General features: G+C 38.8%; 1 long non-coding RNA gene across 2 annotated transcripts in view; it reads left to right on the top strand.

Moving 5' to 3' along the window:
• The first annotated feature begins 2,937 nt into the window (after nt 1-2,937).
• The window catches only part of LOC131461094 (uncharacterized), a 75,483-nt gene continuing 56,145 nt past the window's right edge, over nt 2,938-22,275 (top strand). For both annotated transcript variants that reach the window (XR_009240441.1, XR_009240442.1), the window contains exon 1: nt 2,938-3,321. This is a non-coding gene — a long non-coding RNA (uncharacterized LOC131461094). The remainder of the gene's footprint in view (nt 3,322-22,275) is intronic.

The following is a 22,275-nucleotide window of genomic DNA, read 5'->3' as shown; positions in this document are numbered from 1 at the left end:
TTAGTTATGCAGTTGGATGCTTCGTGATTGGCACTTCTCTAGGAAGATAGCTAACTTTTCAGAAAGAAACAAATAAATATACAATTCACTTAGTTAGAGAATAATGTTAGTGTTTTGTTTTTCTCAAAGTGACACCTTTGCCCAGACAAGGACTTTATCCCCTGCTTGGATGATGGTAATGCCTTTTTTTTTTTTTTGCTGTAACAGCACATTTCTGTGAGGATTTAGCAATAATATATTGTGCAAAAATGGCCATCTGTTCACTTAGTAAGAAACATACATTTTCTCCACAGAGCCGACATGCAGACATAGTGAGGCCACACTGTGCAGACAGTCCAGTCTATACTGGACTAACACACACAGGTCTGCTAAGCTTGTAGGAGGAAACCTACAGAGACAAAATGCAATCTTGACAGAAAAAAGGCAAACTGTGGATTCTCAAAAATGGGACATTTTTAGTTTACGGTGACAGTGCCAAGATTGACTAAAAACACAAAAGTTAAGAGGGTATTGATTGGGTTATTGCCCCCTCAGGCAAATCACATAGGCCCTGATGGAAACAGCCAGTTACCCCTTTCCCTTAATTCCAAACGTTAGATGAGCCAGAAGGGTCCTGGTGCAGGATCAGACGCTGTCTAATGGCTCACAGAAGGACACAATAATGTGGACAGACTGTGACAGACTGTAGTATCTGTAGTGACAGACATGGTTTTACGAAGGCATCAATAAAAGTTTTTATTGAGAAAGATGATTTCAATTCATTATATAACTCAGGACTGTCTTCTAACAAGGATATATCTTGATGTGATCAAAACTTCCAAATATCCCACTTGAAAGCAGCAGCCCTTTACAGATTTTATCCGTTTTGGTTGTTCTTTTCTCCCAAAGGGGTTTTTGGTTAGTGTGGTTCAGTCTCTCTGGCTATTGCAGCTCCTCCACATATGACTGGACCATTCATTTACTTTCAATTCAGAGGTCCCCAAAATGGCTTTTTTCTTCTTTTTGTTGGTCTGAGTGGCTCGATCCTCCCGGCTATTTCATTTCCTCCAGACAAGACTGGACTGGTCAGATACTTTCAGCTCAGAAGCTCCTGCAATGTATCAACAATGTCCGAGTGCCGGAGCAACCAGTGAAACAAGGTACACGTACAGTATAAAGGTCCTTAATCAGATAAGGACTTTGTGCATTAATGCCCAACCTTTCAGTTTTATAACTGTCCGGTTCAGCTGTGTCCGTATTGAAATGCCCGTCATGGTGTCACTGTACAGCAAGTTATATTGTAGTACAACGTGTAATTACACAAGCGCCCACGCTTGTCTCAGAGATTAAAAAGTGTCCAAAGCCGCCGCGCACATCCAAACTGAATCAACACTGCACGCAGGGCAGGGTTAGATAAATAATGAGAAACACAAAGTGTCTGCAAAGCACTGCTCCCAAGAAAACCTGGGACGTTTTCTCAGACAAGGAACAAAGCAGCAAAGGCAAACCATATGCAACTGCCCCAGGGTCCCAAGATTTGTCATGTGATCAAGTGGGATTTTTGATGACGTCTTAATCTGTTTAACTGAGTCTCTGCTATCCTGAGAAACACAGAGTTGTGTGGAGCTGTGTGGAGCTTTAATCAGCATCGTGTGAACTCAGCTAACAATAGTTTTAAATGAACGGACGTTCATTTAAATAAAAAATGAAAGAATAACGGTCTCATTTTGTGACTTCTGCACAATTATTGCTACTTAATATCACTTACTAAAAATGTGATATAAAATAAATCATAACGTTTACTAAATGAAGACGAAGAAGAAAACCCAATTTTTTTAAAGCCTGAATATGTGACCGACAAACACACAACCCCAGGATGTCCATATAAGTTGTGTATTATTTCCACAGCAATTAAAAGTTACAGACTGCAGCTTTAAGTGACATTATCTGTGGTCCGAAGGTGTTATTAAATGTAAGGTTTGCTATTCACTGGGAACACGTGTGTGCCTGTGTGTGAGGAGAAGGATATGCAGCGTCCGTGTGTGTGTGTGTGTGTGTGTGTGTGTTTGATCAGTTACAAAGACAAGGAAACTGACTGAAAGAAGAGTGTTTGAGGAATCTTGGCATTTTTAAGAGTCTATTGGTTCCAACAATAAAACACTCCTCACTAACTTTTACAGGTACTATACTTGTTGCCCTCAAGGTACTTCTGACACCAGCCACCACTAGTTGTGGAGATCTGAGGAAGATTGAGACACTAATAAAACTGCACCTGCTCTTAGTTTTGTAGCAGTCAGTGTGAAGTGTGTGTACCTGATTTAGAGGTCAGCGGTGACTCCTGTATAACTCACTGCACATTGCCAGTGTGGCACACAATTGATTTGACGCTGTCTCCATTACTACTTTTGAGTTTGCCTCTGCAGCATCTCTGTCACTTCAAATAAAGGAGAACATCACACTGAGGCCTCACGGTACAAAGTGAGGAACGCTGGTCCTGCATAGTCTGTTGACATGCATGCTGAGTGGGTCCAATGGAGTGCATCATTTCACAGCTGTTGTGACAGTGAAGGCAGAATTCGGTTTTACATTTTCCTAACTGCTCACTCTTTTTTATAATTTTTTTTAATATAAAATAATATTTTATTTCATATTGCCATATTTGTGACCCACCATGGCAACAAGTCAGCCCAGCACAGACCAAGTATATAAAGAAACTAGATTGTTTTTCACAAAATTAGGGATTTTTGTGTTAAAATTTCAAAATGATGCAAGTTGAAGTTTCGAAGAAGCCACTACATGCTTCAAATCACAGTACTGTGGGTATTAAAACCATAAACTTTGTATTTGAACTACGGTTGTTCATTGCAGTGAACCGATTTCTTGTTAGGGTGTTTCGGCCAATCAGCTCCTCCTCACCGAGAAAACACATGGCTACTTCATATGCAGCCGTTGCTGGAGGCTCCTCACGGTTACTGCTGCCTGTTACTGTCACTGCTGCTTCAAGACGCTGCGTGTCACCCATGAATGAAGACGGACAAGGAAAAACACATTGCAGAGGAACTACATTGGGGTTTACCAGAAGACATAGGAATTCACTTCTGCTATGCTGGCGAACTTTATGCTAACTCGTTAGCATTTAAGCTAGCCGACTGTATGCTAACTCGTTAGCATTTAAGCTACCGTACTTTATGATAACTCGTTAGCATTTAAGCTAGCAAAGCTAGCCGAAAGAGAGTGACAGGACATAAAAATAAGTGGTTACTTCTGAGATGAAGACATCCACCAAGAAGCCTGTGATGAAGGCAATGAAGTCTGAAGGAATACTTTTCAGTTTCATATGGGGTGAGTTTTCATTAATGTTCTATATCTTTTTTTATTTCCTCCACAATCCATTGAACTGTATGACTATACACACAACTGTACTTCAAAAAATGTCTCAGAAAATCAATCAGAAAAGGCAAAACACTCTCAAAAATGTCTTTCAGTTGCTTTAGCCAGTTGTGAGTAGTTTCCCTGTGCTTTGTTGTCCCTGTATCTTCCTCTTTTCTTTTTTTTTGCTGTATTTACCATCATATTTCTCCCTGAAAATTGTTATAAAAAATCTGTATAATTTGTGACTGACTCCAACCTTTCCCTCAACAAGAGGGAGGGTGTTTAAGGTTGATTGACATCAATCTAGCAGCTCAGCAGTGACAGCTGCCCTGTTTTTTTTTTTTTTACAGTCAATAGATCAGATGTATGCAGTTACTTTTAGAAAGGCATCAGTATAGATCCGATTAAATGCGGAACATCATCTTAATATGTCGGGCAAGGGAAGGAAATGCTGTGTGGTACACCTGGTCACCCGACTCATACACATACAAGACATACACTCCACTCCACTCCACTATATTCTAGTTTAAAAAAAATAATAGAAAATAATTAAATAACAACAAGAACTTCAATTGAGAAACAACTCTGCAGCTTCTCATCTGAAACCTGCAACACAAAGTGCTTATACCTATATTCTTAATCCAGCCATTTAGCCAGCAACTCGCAAAGAAGCCCTATATAGTATATATCTATATCTATATCTACTAGCAAAATGTTATCGCATAAAACAACATGCAACCGTTCATCTGAGATGTTCACATTTAAGATTTATCATTGCATTAATAGGGTTACCAGGGAGCTGCTCTCTGCACTGCGATGTGTTTCAAGCATGAACTTATTTTCCCTCAGGGAGGTAGATAGAGTCTCTTGTGCCTCAAGCCGTACTGTATTAGCCTCAGTAATGGGCAGGAGACACCAGAAGAGCATATATCACTCCATGCAGATGATTCTACCACTTTCCTCCACCATTTCTTGCCCCTCTTGGATCAATTGTCCTCTAAATAGGCATCGTAATTCAGCTCAGGATTGACAAGGCACCAAACTCCACAAGGGCAAGCGTAGAGCTGCCCCATTGTGCTTCTCAAAATTTGTCTTCAAAGCCTGCATTTGCAGACTGACTCTGTAAATCATCTTGTTTTTGTTGTATTGGATTAAATTTGTGTAGAGAGATTTATTTTTGGACACTTAAGGGGGTTTTATGCTCTCTCCCTCATGATTGACTATTCAAACCTTTATAGTGGCCCTAGGAATATGAGCTAGTGAACAAAAATGACTAATCACTAGAATTGGCATTCAATATACAATAACTATGCAAGATAAACTCCAGTAAATGGTAACAGAGCTGTGATAAACAGCCTTGTACTGCCACTTTGATAAGCTTGCCAACACTTTGATTTCACACTCGTGATTAAAAATCGTCCATAAAATGGCATTTGGCACGACAGATGCTGTGAAGATAAAGGAAAACTAACGTACAATATGTCACTGACTTTTGTTGTTTGACTCAAATAAGCATTGTTGTTAGGAAAGGCACTGGCATAGATATGAATGTCACTGGTGCAACCAGTGCTGTTACGATTAATTGTCATTCAGATGATGTTATAAGGTCATTTCTGCGGAAAAGGGGTTGTGAAGGAGCTACTTCAAGAGCACACACGAGAGAGGCAGCGTCCGCTTTAGCCTCACTTTTTCATTACAAATCACATGTGCCTGCATTAATAAGAGACAACCTAATTAAGGTGTGGTCAGTTCAGTGGTTGAACAATGGACAAGTCCTTTAATTAAGAAAAAAAAAAGGAGGAGATCATATCATATTTAATTAAATAAATAGTAAGACTGCAGAACTGGAGCTCACGGTGTGAATGTTTCTGATTTGTTTTGTTTTGCTTTGCTTGACATGGACAAGTCACAATTTGGCTCTCAATGTGGTTGACGTTTGACCCTATACACGTATTACATAACCATGTATGTAACCATACTGTTCATCATATGGACATAATCTTCTGGCCAGTTGTCTGAAACCCATATTCTTGATCAGGTGTGTTGGAACAGGGAAACATCTAAAAACATGCAGGGCATTTGGTCCCCAGGACCAGGATTGAAACATCCTGATTTAAATGATGGTCCGTTCAGAGTAAAAACATGATGACTTAAGTATGGCATGCATTTTTATGCTGTCCAACTGTTATGTTTTCATGTCATGTGACTTCACCGGGACCTGGAGAGAAAAAAATAATATTGTGTCCCACATAACAGTTGAAACACTGTTGAACTGGCGTCTGAAAAATCTTTAAATCGACTAACAGCCGAAGAAAAATGAAGGTAAGAAGAAAAACGTTAAAGTGTCGGCCTCAGCTCGACTTTGGTTGATGTCTGCATACATATATCACAGGATGCCAGCAAACCATCTAAAAACAGGCTGTTACTGTGGGCTGCCTGTGCTCCATAAAGACAGACCACAGTACAAATCTGGAATCCGTAAAACACAGTACATTGTCTTAAGTTTGACACACCTCATTTATGAACGTCACATGTGGAATGCACCTGAACAAAGTAGAAACCTGAAATGTTTTATTCAACACATGCAACTCAGTGTTTCCCACTTTATACATGGGGTCCTTACAATTTTCTGTTCACAATATATACATTTCATGATGAGCAAATGTGTGCATAGCATTCATGATCATGTTCCCTGCCGTTTCTGTAATACCTGCTATTAGTTAGTGCTCGCTTCCACAGCCATTTCCAAGAAATATGTATGATTGACTTATCACAATGGTCTCATGCAAAATAAAACTAAAAGTAAATGTAATTACGTCAGCGTCATTATTTCAATGATGGATAAAACTGGATGTTGATTAATATTCTGTTTGCAGTGAGAACTGAGATAATCAAGATACAACCAAGCAAATCAATGGTGGAGGTTCATTTTCATGTTCACAAGTGTTAGAACAGCTGCTGGAAATGAGAGAAGTTTGTACCATTCTGTAGACATGATGTCATTATAACCGTATCCAATTTGGAATAGGTGTTGAAGTCAGTGTCTTCATGTGCTGCTCATCTCTCCCTGTGTCTTTCCCTCTTTTGTGCTTCTTGGTGTCTGGAGTGTGAGAAGATGGAGGGGAGAAGGAGTCATTATATTCAGTGTCAATAAGTAAATATTATGACAGTTATGGCAACACATTGACCGGAAGAAAGGGTCAACATTGCTAAAATCTGTAATATAATTTGTGCACTGTGTTGGTAAATCTATCGTTCTTGAATACTATTATTATGTTTAATGAATTAGGACAGCGCACAGTAATCAACAAATCATGCAGTCATCAATGCACTTATAACAGAATTAGGACGATTGCTAAACTGTGTCAGTAGACCTCAGACAGATCTCATAAAACAATTACACAGGATATCACGTTCAAATAACCCACAGACAACACTTAGCGAATGGGAACAAGCTAATAAACAACTGTAAACCATTCGCAATAATTGAGTTTACCACGTTGGTCCAACGTGTCAAAATGATTACAATAAGATATCAAAGATGCTGTGATTACAAGAACACCATAATTGCATTCACTTACCTTTGAGAAAATGATCGCTGCAGGGACCTTTGTACTTCGGTGTTTTTATATATGTATATATGTGTGTGTGTGTGTGTGTGTATATATATATATATATATATATATATATATATATGTGTGTGTATATATATATGTATGTGTATATATATATATATATATATATATATATATATATATATATATATATATATATGTATGTGTGTATATATATATATATACATATATACACGCACAACGCACAAGTGCGCACAACACCACTACGAATTGCATTATCCAGGTATGTTAGTCTGACTAAAACTAGCTTGATAGTGGGACTAACCTGTTTCCATGACATTAAGGAAACATGTATGTAAATAGCTTACAAACTATATAACTAGCATGCTGGGATGCTGTCATTGATATGGCATAAACATGTTTAATGGTTTTCTCTGTGACGCACTAGAGGTGATCACATGAACTGGTCTCAGAATAGCCCTTGTGTTTCTTGTATCAATTGATCTTAAACACAAAAGTGCAAAAGCAAATGCTTTTCACCAGTTTTGAGGAATAAGAAAAATATAAAATGTGTATTTGGTTTGCCTATGTGTAGGTATAATGCAGTGCTGCTTTAAATGGTGTAGGCTACTATAAGAATTGCTTTTTCCTAGTCATTCCTCTTTCTACTTACCTCTGACATTTCAGCATTGAGGGGAGTCAGCAAACATGGCTTCATACATTACTAACTGAATTGCTGGGAAGAAGAGAGGCCTTAATGGAGAGAAACAGCGGCAGGTCTTTGAATATGAATCCAGTGAACACGCTCACATCTTTTCTCACTGAGTTGAGTTGATTCCTCAGACATAACAGAGGGGAAAAAATATGGAGACTGCCATGTTATTCTGAGAGCGAGCTATTAACAAAGTTCATCAAACTGTAGAAAAAGAAAACACCTTCATTTATCCAACAAACTATGTGATCATAGTCGGAAAACAGTTTGAAGCAAAACTAATTTAACTGCTTTGATTGACTTTTTCTAATGAACATGTATTCATATTCAACATTTGGGAAATCTTAGGCCCAGATGTATCAAAATTAGAAGCAATCTCACCTCAGAATAGCACCCAGAACAGACCTATAACAAATAACAGAATAATTATAAAATCCATTATTGACGGCTGCTACAGATTACCATGATAATAGAATAAATGTAATAAGTAATAACAGTTAGAAAGTGGAGGCTGTCACCAGGGTTAGAAACATTATCATTTCTGGTTTTTTTTAAATTTTATTTATTTGAATTTCTAATTTCTTCTCATTTCCAACACCGTTGATCAGACAAGTTGTGGTGTTGTACGGCTTATGACGTCTTTGAATGAGCCCCCGTAGATGTGTTGAGTGAAATATTGTGAACCATCTATTTGGGTATTTTTGTATGTTCTAGAATTATGGGTTTATTGAAGCTGCATAATTGCATTTTATTCTTTCTTTCTGGCTTTGTTCATTTCCTCTTGTGACTCATACCCAATCCAGCCCCAGAAGAGTTAAGTCCTTTTTTTATCTTCTGTTTTACCTTTTATACTGTAAATCTCCTTTCCTGATGCAAATCAATTTAATTTCAGCTTAAACCTGTAGAGAGCAAAATGGGAGCCTGGACAAGATGAATTAGAATGAGATGAAAAGGAAACACAACAAAATGCCTTTAGAATGAAGCATTAGTTTCTCACTTGATCTACTTTCTTTTTGGCCTTTTTTTTTTCTTTATCCTTGAAGCGTTCCAAGCTGATTAAGGTTGACACCTGTTTTGCCCCAAAACAATCGCACTCAATGTCAGAGGGTGAGAGACAGATGGAGCTTTAGGATAAACTGTCTCAGTGATTACCCTCTCTGTCTTGTACTGTAAGTCAACATTATAAATCTGGGCTGAGACAGTGAAGCAGTATCAGCCAACTCTAAAAGCCAATTACTTTCTCAATGACCTGGCTCATGTAATATTTACAGCAATGTAGTGGCTTCTACTTACTTGGAGACTGTGAGATTGTGATGTGGAAATAATAAAATTATCATTTTACATTTCCAGTGCTGCGCTGCATGAAATGTGGTCACCGCTCCACTGTGATAAGCAATATTTACACTGCGGCACATGGATGAAAGGCGTTTTTGTTTTCATTTAAAAATTTGTTTTTTTTTCACATTTCACATTGGGAGTTTTAGGAGAAGATTTTTTATCAGGTGAATTTGTTTTGATGCCCATTTAACACAGACCACACAAGCTCGCTTTTCTTTGAAATTGCCTTCAATATCCTTGAAACATTTAATTACAGAATTGACTAAAGGGTTTCCTATTGAGTTGTATGCTAAGTGATTTGGAGGACACAGGACAGACCCCATGGTGACAAAGCCACAACCTCTCTTTACACGATGTGCATGTGCTTCATTGTGGTCTTGTCTTCGTGTGTGTGTGTGTGTGTGTGTGTGTGTGGCAGACACTGGGAAGTTCTCTAGTTGTCACAGCTGGCCACCCCTTCCCATGCAAACCAAGTGCTTGCCCCAGTATGCATTCACTACACACACATACACACACACACACACTTAAATACAGATATGAATGCCACTGGCAAGGTTATTACTCAGTCCTGTGTGTCCTTACAATCCCCTTCTCTACATTTTGATCTATTCTCTTTTTGTAAAAGAAATAATGAGGTCATTGCAGATACATCAAATGGAGCTAACATCATCCCAGACATGGGAGAATTTGTATATATTTTTTTTATGCACAAGTGCAACTGACATTCAGCAGTCATTTTGGTCTGCATCGCCATTGAATACACTTCCAAAAATGACTGTTGTACTGTATCTGTCCGTTTGCAACCACAATTTGCTTTGTAAACGCACGTGAATAGCGATTGCAGAATAATGAGTGAAACTGAATTGTCTGAGCCTCCACTTGTCTTGTTTGTGTCGTGATGAGTCACCTAATGCTGATTAAAAATTCCACTTGACCTATTAAATACCAAGTGGTTTGCTGTCAAGACATATTGTACAAGAAGTGTGTTTATGGCATTTATGGCCTCAGTTTCAGCCAAGAACAAAATGCTGCCAACTCTTATTTCTTGGGTTTCTCTTGACAAGCTTTTTCAGCTCAAGGCTTTCAAATCATATTTTCAATAGGAGGATTTTGTGTAGCCTGATAGAGGTGAGGGACTCTGTGGATTCCACACAGTGGAGTAGTTGTTGGCTTGTGGGTTTTTTTTTCTTCGGTCCTCTGGTTTTCCTCCCAAAAACACAGTCTAAATTGATGGTAAGTGTGAGAGCGAATGGTTGTTTGTCTCTGTGTTGGCACTGCGAAGGACTCGCTTTTTGTCCTATGTCTACTGGGATCGGCTGTGAGTGACACTCATGTGGAGCATAAGGTGGTAGACAATGAATCAATGAACTATATACTGTAAAAGTAAATACGTCAAATTATCTGTCAGTAAGAGAGTCAAATAAAACAATCACAAGCACCTATCTCTTTTGCTAAAAAATGGCAGCATCTATGAGTTGTTATTTATTTGTTGAAGTCCCAAAAGTCATCCATGAATACAGGTGCCGGGAGGGGGGAGAAAATAAAAATCAGGAATAGAAGGAGTCTAGAAAAGGTTGCAATACCTCTGACTTAAAAGCTGTAACCTGAAAACACACACTGCTTGAAGCTTAGTGGAGGAGAGAGAGCGTTGGAGGGACCAGTCCATCCTGTCTGGATCACCAACATTATCATAAAGAACTGTGCAGGTAGAGAGGTTGCTGAGTGACAGGTACTCCAGTGAATCATTTAGTTTGTTAAGACAGAAATGACTGGTCATTTTTATTCCATTATTAGGAGGGACAGACTAGAGACACCTGATTTGTTCTCTCTCTCAGACTCATTTAATGGTTATCAGGCCATGAATACGATTTCAAAAAATGAGGTAAAACATGTTATAGAAATGAGACTAGATAGTGATATATTGTGACCTGAATGCAGAAAGCATTTGAATATTCAAATTGTCCAGCAGCAAATGTATCCATCAAACTGAGTGTTAACTTCAGAGCCTCCTTTAGTCAGCTGCTAATTAAGTTCTCAATTATTAACTAAAGAATAAATAAATCTGACACATTGGTGCAGTCACTGCCGTTGGGGGAAATACACCAGTATAATCAATGCCATCAAATTCTAATTCCATCAAAGAATAAAGATGAATGTGCCAACTACAACAAATGTCATTGTGTTCATCTGCTGATGTGAGTTGTTGCGGTTCACATTCATTCACACAGTCTGGTGCCCTTTCAAAATATTGGATTAGTTCATTAAAAAGAATATCATCTACAGCAACAGGCCAACAACTCTATACCACTTCCCTTATTGTAGCTGTTTATCTTCATCTGTTAAAAGCATTTCCAACCAAACTTTGCACCTGTGCATGTTTCTTATAAGGAGAACAAACCTGACCAATGGCTTTCACATTCATATAAGTGGTGTTGGCCCTTCAGCGTGCTGTAGTGCATTCAAAGTAGTACAAAAGAGAGTAAAAAAAGAGTACAGCATATTGGAGGCCAGCGACTCTGTCGTTGCGGTCGCTTTTTATATAGTTTTTATCTCAGTCCTTCAACAAAGACTGAACAATGTTCAAGTGTGTAGTGAATTGTTGTGGAAAGAATTCTTCACTGAGATGTCTGCGAGCAGAAAAAATATTGCAGCATCCATTTTACTCATGTATGTCATGGACAGTCGTGGCTGTGTTCGACAATCCCTCTCTCTTCTAATCTACATGCCAATGTGTCCCCAGGCAAGACAACTAACCCCAAATGGCTCCTGGTGGCTGTGCTGGCAGCGTGTGATTAAGTATGAATGATGTGTGGTCACAGAAAAGGGTTGCATATAGATGCAATAATACATGAATGTGCGAACAGCAGAATTACAGTGTAGAGCAATAGAAAGGTGTTGTATAAACACCCGACCACTGCTTCTTGGAGCTGGACGCCTAAAATGGAGTAATTTTTCTTTACACATGTTGTACAGAAACCTTTAAATAAAGACATACATGGATTATATAATTATATAAAGAAGGTACTATATAGGTGGTATATAATTGTAGGTGGTCTATAATTGTATGATACAATTATAAAGGACATTTTGAGTCAACCACTAAACCTGAACCCCTAATCCCTTTGCTTTGAGAGAGATTTGGTAACCTGCAATGGAAAACACAATTCTCCAATCCTCAAATGGTATGACCACAATGAAAGAAAGAAAGAAAAGAAATTGCAGCTCCAGATTTACAGAGTGATTTATTCACAATACATCAATCAAGAAAAAATGTATACATTGGAATGTGTGTGTAAGCATAATTCCCTTCTTGTTTGACACTCTGCAACACGACTGTGTTGTTAATATGGTTGCCTAGGGACCATTGCTGGCGACTTGACGTGGTGATGGGTAGTGTCATATTTATTTTGGGCACTCAGCTGTTTTGGTGAAGAGAAATAAATGACTGATGCAACCTCTGTAGTCGATGATAGAAATTGACCAAGATGAATACGAAAGTGGTACGACTGTTGTGGTAACTTCAAATGGTTTTCCCACGTAATTAAAGCATATAACAATTTAAAACCTCTGCAGCTAAAATTGATGAGTTTCTTGCAGGGACGGTTTTAACAGCTGTGCAGATTTTTGGGCACCCAAACAGTCAGCCTTTTTCAAGCTGGGGTGTTGCAACACAATGCAAGCGATTGCCTGTGGCTCCGAATGGAGAGCACGACCTTGATAACAGGTAATTTATATTAATCCACAGCAATTACAATTCTGGGTAAATGTTGGTGTCTGGAGGAGGATAGTGCCATGACATTGTTGGAAACACCATGACTAGACCTAGTGCCACTATAGCTTGCTTTGGTTTGATGCAATAGAAGGTCACTTTTCCACTAAACTCTAAGATGAACCCTGATCCCCATCTTGTTGCTGCGGAATAGCTGCTTGCACAGGACAAAGTAAAACTTGTCAAATATCAGCTTGTCTCAAATAAGTGAATTATTGATATGGCACAAGATAGTGGAGAAAAAAAAATGAAAAGAAAAACATTTTTTTCTACCTGGTCTGTAGACTTGTGTTCACTTTTGAGAGTTACTGTTTAGTTTGATTTTGTCTCCGCAAACCATGAGATAACACAACCATCTTACATCAGATGTCTGGCCAGAGAAAAACGGTTAACAAATCATTTATTACCTAATGATTACTTAATGGTTAATTAGCCTACTTTATATGGTAAACCTATTGTAAAGGGTTACCATATAAAATGAATAATAAAGAGAAACTGTGTAACCAGTGTTAATGCAACAATGCATTTTCACACGTTTATATATACATCGGAGCAACCAGCATATTCATGTATTTGCTCTTTGCTGAGTAAGGTGGTGTTGAAAGGCAGATATGCTACACTATTAATTATAAGTGTTCGTACATCATTAATTTTTATTAAAGCCAGCTGCAACTGTAAGTAAGTTGGCTCTCCTCTATGCACTGATAAAACAGATAAACAAATCATTAAGCATTTTCTATGACTAAAGAGAGAGAGAGAGGGAGAAAAAAAGTAGATGCTTGCAAAAAATTAATAAAATGAAATAATGAACCTTGACTCAGATAGAGTGGACCTGGTACATTCTGCACAGGCAATCAATAATATGCTTGTCAAAGCAGAGGGCTTAGTTAAATTATGGACAAGTACCAATCATTACCATAAACTGTGTGCTTCATTAGCAAGTGTCCTCCACATGATTTCATTAATTTAAAAATCCCCTAATTGTGCATGTATTTAATGACGGGAGGCACGAGGGTCTTGCAGGAGAGATGTATGACCACAGTCGGCTATCGCTGTATGTATAAAGTCTGTCTGTGTCCCATCATTCCCAGCCTCAAACAAGTTCAGTCCGGTAAATATTACTTCTAATTATGGCCTGTAGAGGTGACTGACCACTTATACACTGACAATACATCACTAGTTTACTGGTTTCCCCATAAACTGTAAAGGAAGCTGTTGCTTTATAATGTAAATGGATTTCTTTATGTTCGGCTGATGGATCATCTGCTGTACAGCAGGAATCCATTGCAGTATGACTTTCAAGGTGCAGCCAAGATTAAATCCTGTGAATAATTGCATTACAAGTGCTGGCATATGAAATACTGCCAAATTCATCTTTTGCCACAACAGAATCCCCAGAAATGTACCTCCAGCATTCAGCATCACCATTGTTGTATTTGTTTCCCAGGGACCTGTGATTGCCATGAGAAGCGCAATTAACAAACACGGTAATTGCCTCACATTTCCTGCCCGTCTCTCTCCATCTTTCTCTCCCATCCCCGATGATCTTCTCATTTTGGTTGGCAGATCTGCGGCAGATGAGAATCCAGGACCAGGACGACAGCAGAAATAAATAATAGTCATTAGAGTGTGCTCACCCAATGCAGTAACTTGCTCATTTCCTGCCTACATGAGGTCTCCATGGCTCCCTAGCTCATTTACCCCCCCCCCCCCCCCACACCCACCCTCAGTGAGATTTATAGATGACTTAAAATAGGGTTGTGAATCTGATTTATCACAACAAAGCTCTTTGGCTGGATCATTTTGCCACTTTGCCCATGGTCCTCTCAGGAGAGCTTCACCTGGCATCCAGCCACCAGTCGCTCCATGCCCCCCCCCCTGTGTTTTTATGGTTCTGCGGCACAGAGATAATTTCACTCAATTTCTGAAAAGCACTCTGTTCTGAACAGTGAATCTGGTCCCTAAAGAGGTCAAGAGGAATGTAACTTCTGGTTGATATTATGTTATCTTATATCACGACTTTATTTAACTGACTCTGTGTGGCGACAAATACTCTTACCTGCCAATTCATACATCAGAGGCAAAGATTTCATATTATGCCGCTTTTCAGAGACATTGTAAAGCAATCAACAAGGAATAAACAGGGAGATATAAGTAGGATGCTTGACCAATACTTTTTAACTACATTTGCAGCAACAGTGTTGAAGGTAACACATTCAGGCACTTGACTTAACTTAACTTAATACCAACTGTGGAAACTCTGGTGGTACTGTTCTACTGTATAAACCAGGGTATGTACTCAGAGTGGAGCTGAGGAATTCTGTATAGAAAATTAAACAAATAACAAAAATAATAATAAAAAGTCACTTTATCTCTCGCTCCATCTTAATCTAATTTCACTATACCAGTGTCTAAAGTATATGTGAGGAAGAGGAGGATGATGAAGAGGGAGCAAATAATGATCTTATTGGGAATAAATCTGCCTCCTGTGAAAAGTCTGTAGCCGACTTTGCTCGGCCTATTTACACCACACTATATTTTAACGTTGGCAATAATGGTGTTACTTCGAGAGCTCAATATTTTCTCAGGTGTTACTTGGTATAAGAAGTTTAAGAGCCACTTTATTACACCTAATTCTTTAGGTCTACAGTTTAAGTTCTGAGTTGTTTTGTTACATGGACTTTTTTTTTATTTTCATTTTTTATTATTGTTTCTCTCTCAAACCTTTTTTGTCACGAGAATACTCTGTTTTCCTCTTACATTGTACATGGTTGGATGCTGTAGCTGTGTCACTGAACGTACACCAGCTCAGTGAGCGAGATAACAGAATGGATGGTGATAACTTAGCGGAGGTATATTCAGTATTTTGAACTTTTTTTTTGAATCATAAGAACATTAGTCACAATTTCTTCACAGGTTCTCAAACACTATTTTCTATTTTCTAAGTTTCTAATATATAATATGTTAAGAGGGGAGAGACTTAACACTGTGATGCATTCAGTGATGCTCGTAAAATCCGCTCGCTCGCTCCCTGTCGGTCTCCTCTCACAGCATTCCCACACACATACACATTGCTCTGTCTCTAATATTGGTAAGGACAATCTGGCTTTTCTCCAAATATTGTCAACATTGCAAACCTACGCCCTTGTGCACCCCAGTAAAACACTACAACCAGCTTTAAGCCTGACAACTTTATTACCAAGCTTTAGGTTGCAGTGGTACGCAGAGGTGTGGCTTCAACAATGAGTAAAAGAGGAAAAGAAAATCTTACACACGTTATGACTGACAGACGTCTGCTATTTGCAGAAAAGAGAACTGCTTCACGCAGCTGACTAGCCAGTACTTTAACAGTTGTGCTCATTCAAACAAAGGACATCCATTTAGTAACACTTTGCTGCAGTAGCTACAGCCACGTTACCTGCGTTACCTTTTAGTAGCCTAATAGCAACGCATGTACGGGCTAAAGACGATCTAATCCATTGCTCAGAATAAGCCCCACTGCTCCTCGTGTCTCTCACTAGTGTTACTGCGAGATACAGCACCTCAGCATCTCAAACATTTGCAGTGGTATAATTACGCCATTTGTGCGAGCCTGAGTGTCTCTTAACATCTGATGCATCTCTGTTGTATGGAAGTGCCAATTGAACACGTGGCTGATTGTTAGCGTCTGAGCATAATCTATATACACGGCCTCTGCTTCTACAAAAGCAACACGGGAAACAAAACAGAAAGGCCATGTTTCTTATTATGTCGATTTCTATACACTTGCTTGTCTACTAGTACAAAATGTGAACATCTCAAATTAAATGTCACTCAGTGTCACGTCAGCAACTCAACTAGCACATTTTCTGACATGCGTGCACTGAATATGTTGTAACCCTCATTATCCCTTCGTCCCAGTTATTTCTCTTGCTCTGATAGTTTTCTTCTTTCTTAGAGAGAACTACAGAGCTGCAGACATGACATCAGGGAAAAAAAACCCTGTAATTTATGGCCACGGAATAGGTATAACATGTGCACGAAATACTAATTAATAATATTAATATCATTCCCATGAATTTCCTTGAGAGCTGCCTAAGTAAAAAGGTGCAAGAGGGCTGAAGCTGCACGATGGACAGAGATAGTGTGATTGAGGTTTATTTAAGGTTGGGAAGGAGTTACAAAGATATTCTTAAAAAACTGAAATTACAAGAAATCATTATTACTGAAGTTAAGTAACGTTTGAAAGATATTCACAGATTCGAACTTCCGTGATCCATAACATATAAACGAAACATTGTTGAAACACACACGCAAGACATATTTTTATTAAAATGATATTTTGTAAAAGCATATCTTTCTCAAGCTGAGCGGTGTAGTATCATGTACTGTACCACTGTGACATTTACAGAATTTTTTATGACACTACACTGCATTATAGTGACGTTAGTGACAATTTTTACAAATAAATATTATATAAAAGCATATTTTTTTTTACACTGAGTGGTGTAGTGAAAAAGTATAAGTAGACAAAGGAAACACGTCAGGTGAGTTTCATGGCAGTTTACGCTGTAGACGGTACTGCCAGTGTAGATCACTGTAGTTTTGCCCACTCTTTTTGATGAACATTACACGGTAAATTTTGCAGTGTTAAATCAACACTTAAAGAGTTAAATTACCACTGTGTCCGAGTGTATAGTGTCACAGTTTCAAGCGAGGGTGCACTCCATTTGCTTACCCAGCTGCCGAGTTGTTGATCGGAATGACACTAAACCAACAAATGACCACAATTTCATATTTTGTGCGCATGTTATGCTTATTTCCTGGCCATGCATTAGTGTTTCGTGCGCACAAATGAATATTTCATGGCCACAAATCAAAGTGTTGTCCCCCATGTCATGTCTGGGAAGTGTGGGTGTTTTTTCCTCAAGCTTCTGGAAGAAAATCTGAAACCCTTGATACAACCAGGAAGAACAAGAGCAATGGTGGTGAGCACACAACGCAGTAGTCCTATGCAGTTGCAGAACATTAAAATTGTTGCATAATGATGTCAAAATACATGGATTACCATTAATCCGGTGTTTACCTTTGCCTGCAGTCATCTTTAACGCCCACCTTTAGCTCTAAACACTAATTGTTCGGAAAACAAAATGTTTCTGCTAATTTGTGGCTTGAAAATGGCAAGCAGTATGTCACTACTCAACAAGCTATATGCACAGTACTCTGGTCACATACTGACCCAAGAGAGCGGAGTGAGGATGAATGACTGTGATAATACTGCTGGTCTCCCGGCAACAAGGAGGCAGTTCCTTGTGACTAGATGGAAGCCAGGGGATGAAAATATATTAAGTAAATTAATTGAAAAGACCCTCAAAATAAGGGGATTGAGAGATATGTATGCAGGTCCTCCTGTGGGGAGATGTATTGAGAAAACAAGACAGAGGAAAAACTCATTTTCTCTCAATTATGTATCAGTCTATTGTTCCACAGATAGTTATAACACTGGAAGCTTGGGACTTACTTGGGTGTGAAATCTCTTTAAATCAGGACTATTTTGTTTCCTGAAAATATTATTTTGCTTATCCTTTGATGTTAATGTTACGATGAAAAAAGACATTGTTATATTTTTTGAATTGTGCAATGCACGTTTTTGGTGTGTGTGTAGGGGGCTTGGGGGAAATGAATCATGTTTAGTACAGGTTATATAGTGTATCAGCAATCAGTATGAGATATTATGAATGTAGCTTGACCACCCTGGATTGTTATGGCTTGTTAAATTGACAAAACAACACACTGGTCCATTATTTTTCATACTGTTTTCAATATTTCAAGCCACATTAAACTATAAAAGATCAGCATTCCTCATTTGATGTTAGAGTAAGAATAAACTGCATCAGATTTATTATTGTGCTTGGCTGTTGCACCCATGTGCATGCCTTATTTCTCTTTTAACTTGAAATTGGTTTATCAATAATTAAGAATGATTTGTGATATGCCTACTGGGGGCCATCCAGTGGGTCAAAACAGTGAAACCAGCTAGGCACAATGTGGAGGTAGTAGAAACGGCAGCAATGGCATTACTATTACCACTATTATTATTATTATTATAATTATGATTATTATGCCCTGCAATTTCTAATGATAGACTGGCAGATGTCTGAGGCGATTGGAGCAACAACACACTCTCTGCCTCTGGGTATTTCTGGGTAATTCCTACCAGACAACTTTCTCTCATTTAACGTGTGACCTTCCTTGACAGTTGTGGCTGCATTCATGTCTGAAACACATCCCTTTATACATATCAATCCTTGTTAGTTGGGCACACAGATGGAGGTATAGTGTCGCCATGACTTCTAGTGTTTTTATGTTACCTTCTACCTACTTTTTATTTTGAAAAAAACAAACACGTACAGTATTTTAAAATAAAACCACATATTTTGCACAACATTTAAATACGCTATCTATAGTCCTTGACTCATATAAAACGTTTCCAATTGTCTCTTTAGCATTCTCCCATTCTATGTAACAGATCATTAGACCCTCTCCTGCAGTGTCTTTTGTTTACAAGTTGCTGGCACACTAACACTCACAGGCATCTTACTTGAATCTCATTAAAGCAAAGGCAGCAAAGAACAGAGAGGCTGAAATATCAGTGGTGAGCTCTATTATTATCATTTTTCAATCACTGTAGATTAATAAGATGGTGCAGAAATCTGTTTTTCTCTCTCTCTCTCCCCCTCTCTCTCCTCGCCCTCCCTTCTTTCTTCCCTCCAGGTCTCACTGACTCCCTGGGCCTATGAAGAGCCTGGGTGGCCCCTCATTAAGCACATTCTGGATTACAGCTCCTGGCCAGGGTGATTTCCAACAACATGCTAGCGCATTGTAATGAGCCTCTCTATGTGCTGCCCAAATACACTCCATCTCCCACTTTAATCACAGAGGAGAAGATGAAGGCTACTCCTTTGGCCCTTAACAGGAGCAATGAAAGGAAAGGGGATTTGCAAGTTCCACCATCCTCTGATGACATATAATCTCCTTGGGAGATGAGTGTTCTGTCTCAGAGCTCTGATTGACATGTCTAGCATTATAATAGAGTGAGTTACTAGCAAAAGCTTGCAGAAATGGGAAGACGAGGCTTAAAGTTTCACAGAATGAACTGGGATCCTTTAGCTGCCTGGTCATTCTGCTGACCATACAGCTGCAGAGCATCTGTATGTCGAACAGCTTCGGCCAAGATTCAGATAATGTCATGCACAGTTTGCATGGTGTGTCATCTTCTGCTTATATGGTTAATTATATTCACTTGAATTCATCAAATGGAGGGAGAAAAATATTTAAATAGTTGCAGACGGAGAAACAAGCTGCATGCTCACAAAGATTCAAAAGCACAAACAAAAACAAAAACAAATGCAACGTGAGAAATGCGCTGCAAAAGAAAAATGATCTGCAGAAAGCCAAGACACATGCATCGACAGAAACACGCTGCAAAAACAAAATGATGCAAAACTGAAAACACACACAAATCCCAAAACACCAGCATAGTATCACAAGAACTGCCCAGGTTCCAACACATTTGCACAGGTTCCCACAGAGACATGCACCTGCTGGTCTTTAAAAGGTCAAGGGAGAATCTTGAAACAGTGAAATAAAGTACAACACCATAGGAGTGGTCATAATACAGCATGAACAGAAGTTGGATAGTGCCTTGAACCAGTCATGAGAAAGGCAAAATTAACCTAAAATAAAAAGAAAACAGAAGAACTGGTGGTCAGCCCACTGTCCTGGACCTGCCATAACTCTGACATAGGTATCTCAGGGTATGTGCTCTTCTGGTTCAAATTTTACCTCATGGGGTGCTCGCCCCACCCCTTTTACCAGTGGAGTCCCCCAAGGCTCAGTAATGGGGACCATTCTCTGTGTAATTTACACAATCATGAGTCCAATCATCCACTTGCATGCTAAAGACAACCAACTTTATCTCTTGTTCAGAAAGATCAGGCCTTACCTGACTCAGTACACTACCCAACCCTTTACCATAGTTATATACCGCCTTGACTTCTGTGCAAATGATCCAGAATGCAGCTGCCTGGCTGGTCTTTAACAACCTAAAAGGGCACATGTCACTCTGCTGCTCATCAGCCTCCACTGGCTGCCAATGGCAGGCCAAATCAAAATGAAGTCAGTGACCCTTGACTATAAAGTCACATTTGGGTCTATACCAATGTACTTGAACTCTGTTATTCTGTCGTTTTGACCACTGCATTCCTCCATTGAACGCTGTCTTGCACTGCTCTCCCTGCACACAAGGCAATCTGTGCACTCAATCTCTTTAGGTAAGACTAAATAACAAACCCTAATAGTCTTCAGCATTGTCTTACCCGGCACCATAACCTTCTTTAACTTACCTAGTACTTATGTCACTCCCCCGATGGTCTCTCACTCTAATGAATAACTCTGATTGCATTGTAGCTTTTAATTAATGTTTTCTATTACATAATCTGTTGATCAGTCAAAAGTCTCTTTGGATAAATGCATTTGCCAAATGACTGAATGTAAATGTAAATGTAAAAGAGGGGTTGGAGGCTCATAATGGCAATGGAGGTTATGGCAGCAAAAGACCTTGAGCTGATCTTCCAAGATGAGTAAGCAGATTTGGGGGAGGATGTGTCAGGAAAGGAGGACAGCATGGGGTAAAACTGCAAGCATAGCCCCTTTCTTTTTTTTACGTTTTGTATTCTAAATGTTAATGTTGAACTAATATTGATGATCCATATGAAGATCATCAGCACTGAGCATGGCTATATAATACACCCCAACAGTTCCAGAATAATTTTACATTACTATAACATTATACTATGCAACATTATTATAGAGAAGTGACATAAAAATATGCTCTCCCTGCTCTTTGAATCGTTACTTAAGGATTAATTATCCATTTGTTAACCTCAGATAGGCTATTTATACATTGTAAATGGAGCTATAGCTCAGAATACAGTATAGAAACCTGTGAAAAATATGTAATGACAAATATGCAGTGTATTATGTATTATGTAATGACATATTTTTACCCTCTGGTACCTCCCCTGGTACCTATAATAATGATGATAATAATTGTAAAGCACCTTCAGAGAAAAGCCATTGAAGAAATGCAACTCAAAGCGCTTTGCAGCACACAGATTGCATGTACAATGCTATAATTAATGTTTAGTTAAGATGGAAAATAAATCACAATTGATAAAGGATAGAGGTCAGCGCTTTCTAAAAAAAATATTGTACAATTATCCTCTTTGATATAAGTTATGTGTTCCAAATAATGATGATATAGATGACAGCATTTTCTTCTGGCTGTTGGTGGGAACATCTAGTAAACATTTGAAGCAGATGATTGCAGGTTTATTGCAGTCAAATAGGTAAAGAAGTTTAAAAAAGGTCCCTATCATCAAGAGCTTTGCATACGGAATTAGAAACCACTTCTAAATGTAACAGGAAGTGTAGAGCAACTAAATCCGGACTAATGAAAATGTTAGCATCTTGTCAATGTGTGACTTGGT

The sequence above is a fragment of the Solea solea genome, chromosome 6 (assembly GCF_958295425.1).
Source record: "Solea solea chromosome 6, fSolSol10.1, whole genome shotgun sequence".
In the NCBI taxonomy this organism is placed as follows: Eukaryota; Metazoa; Chordata; class Actinopteri; order Pleuronectiformes; family Soleidae; genus Solea; species Solea solea.
This window is presented reverse-complemented; position numbering and strand designations above follow the sequence as displayed.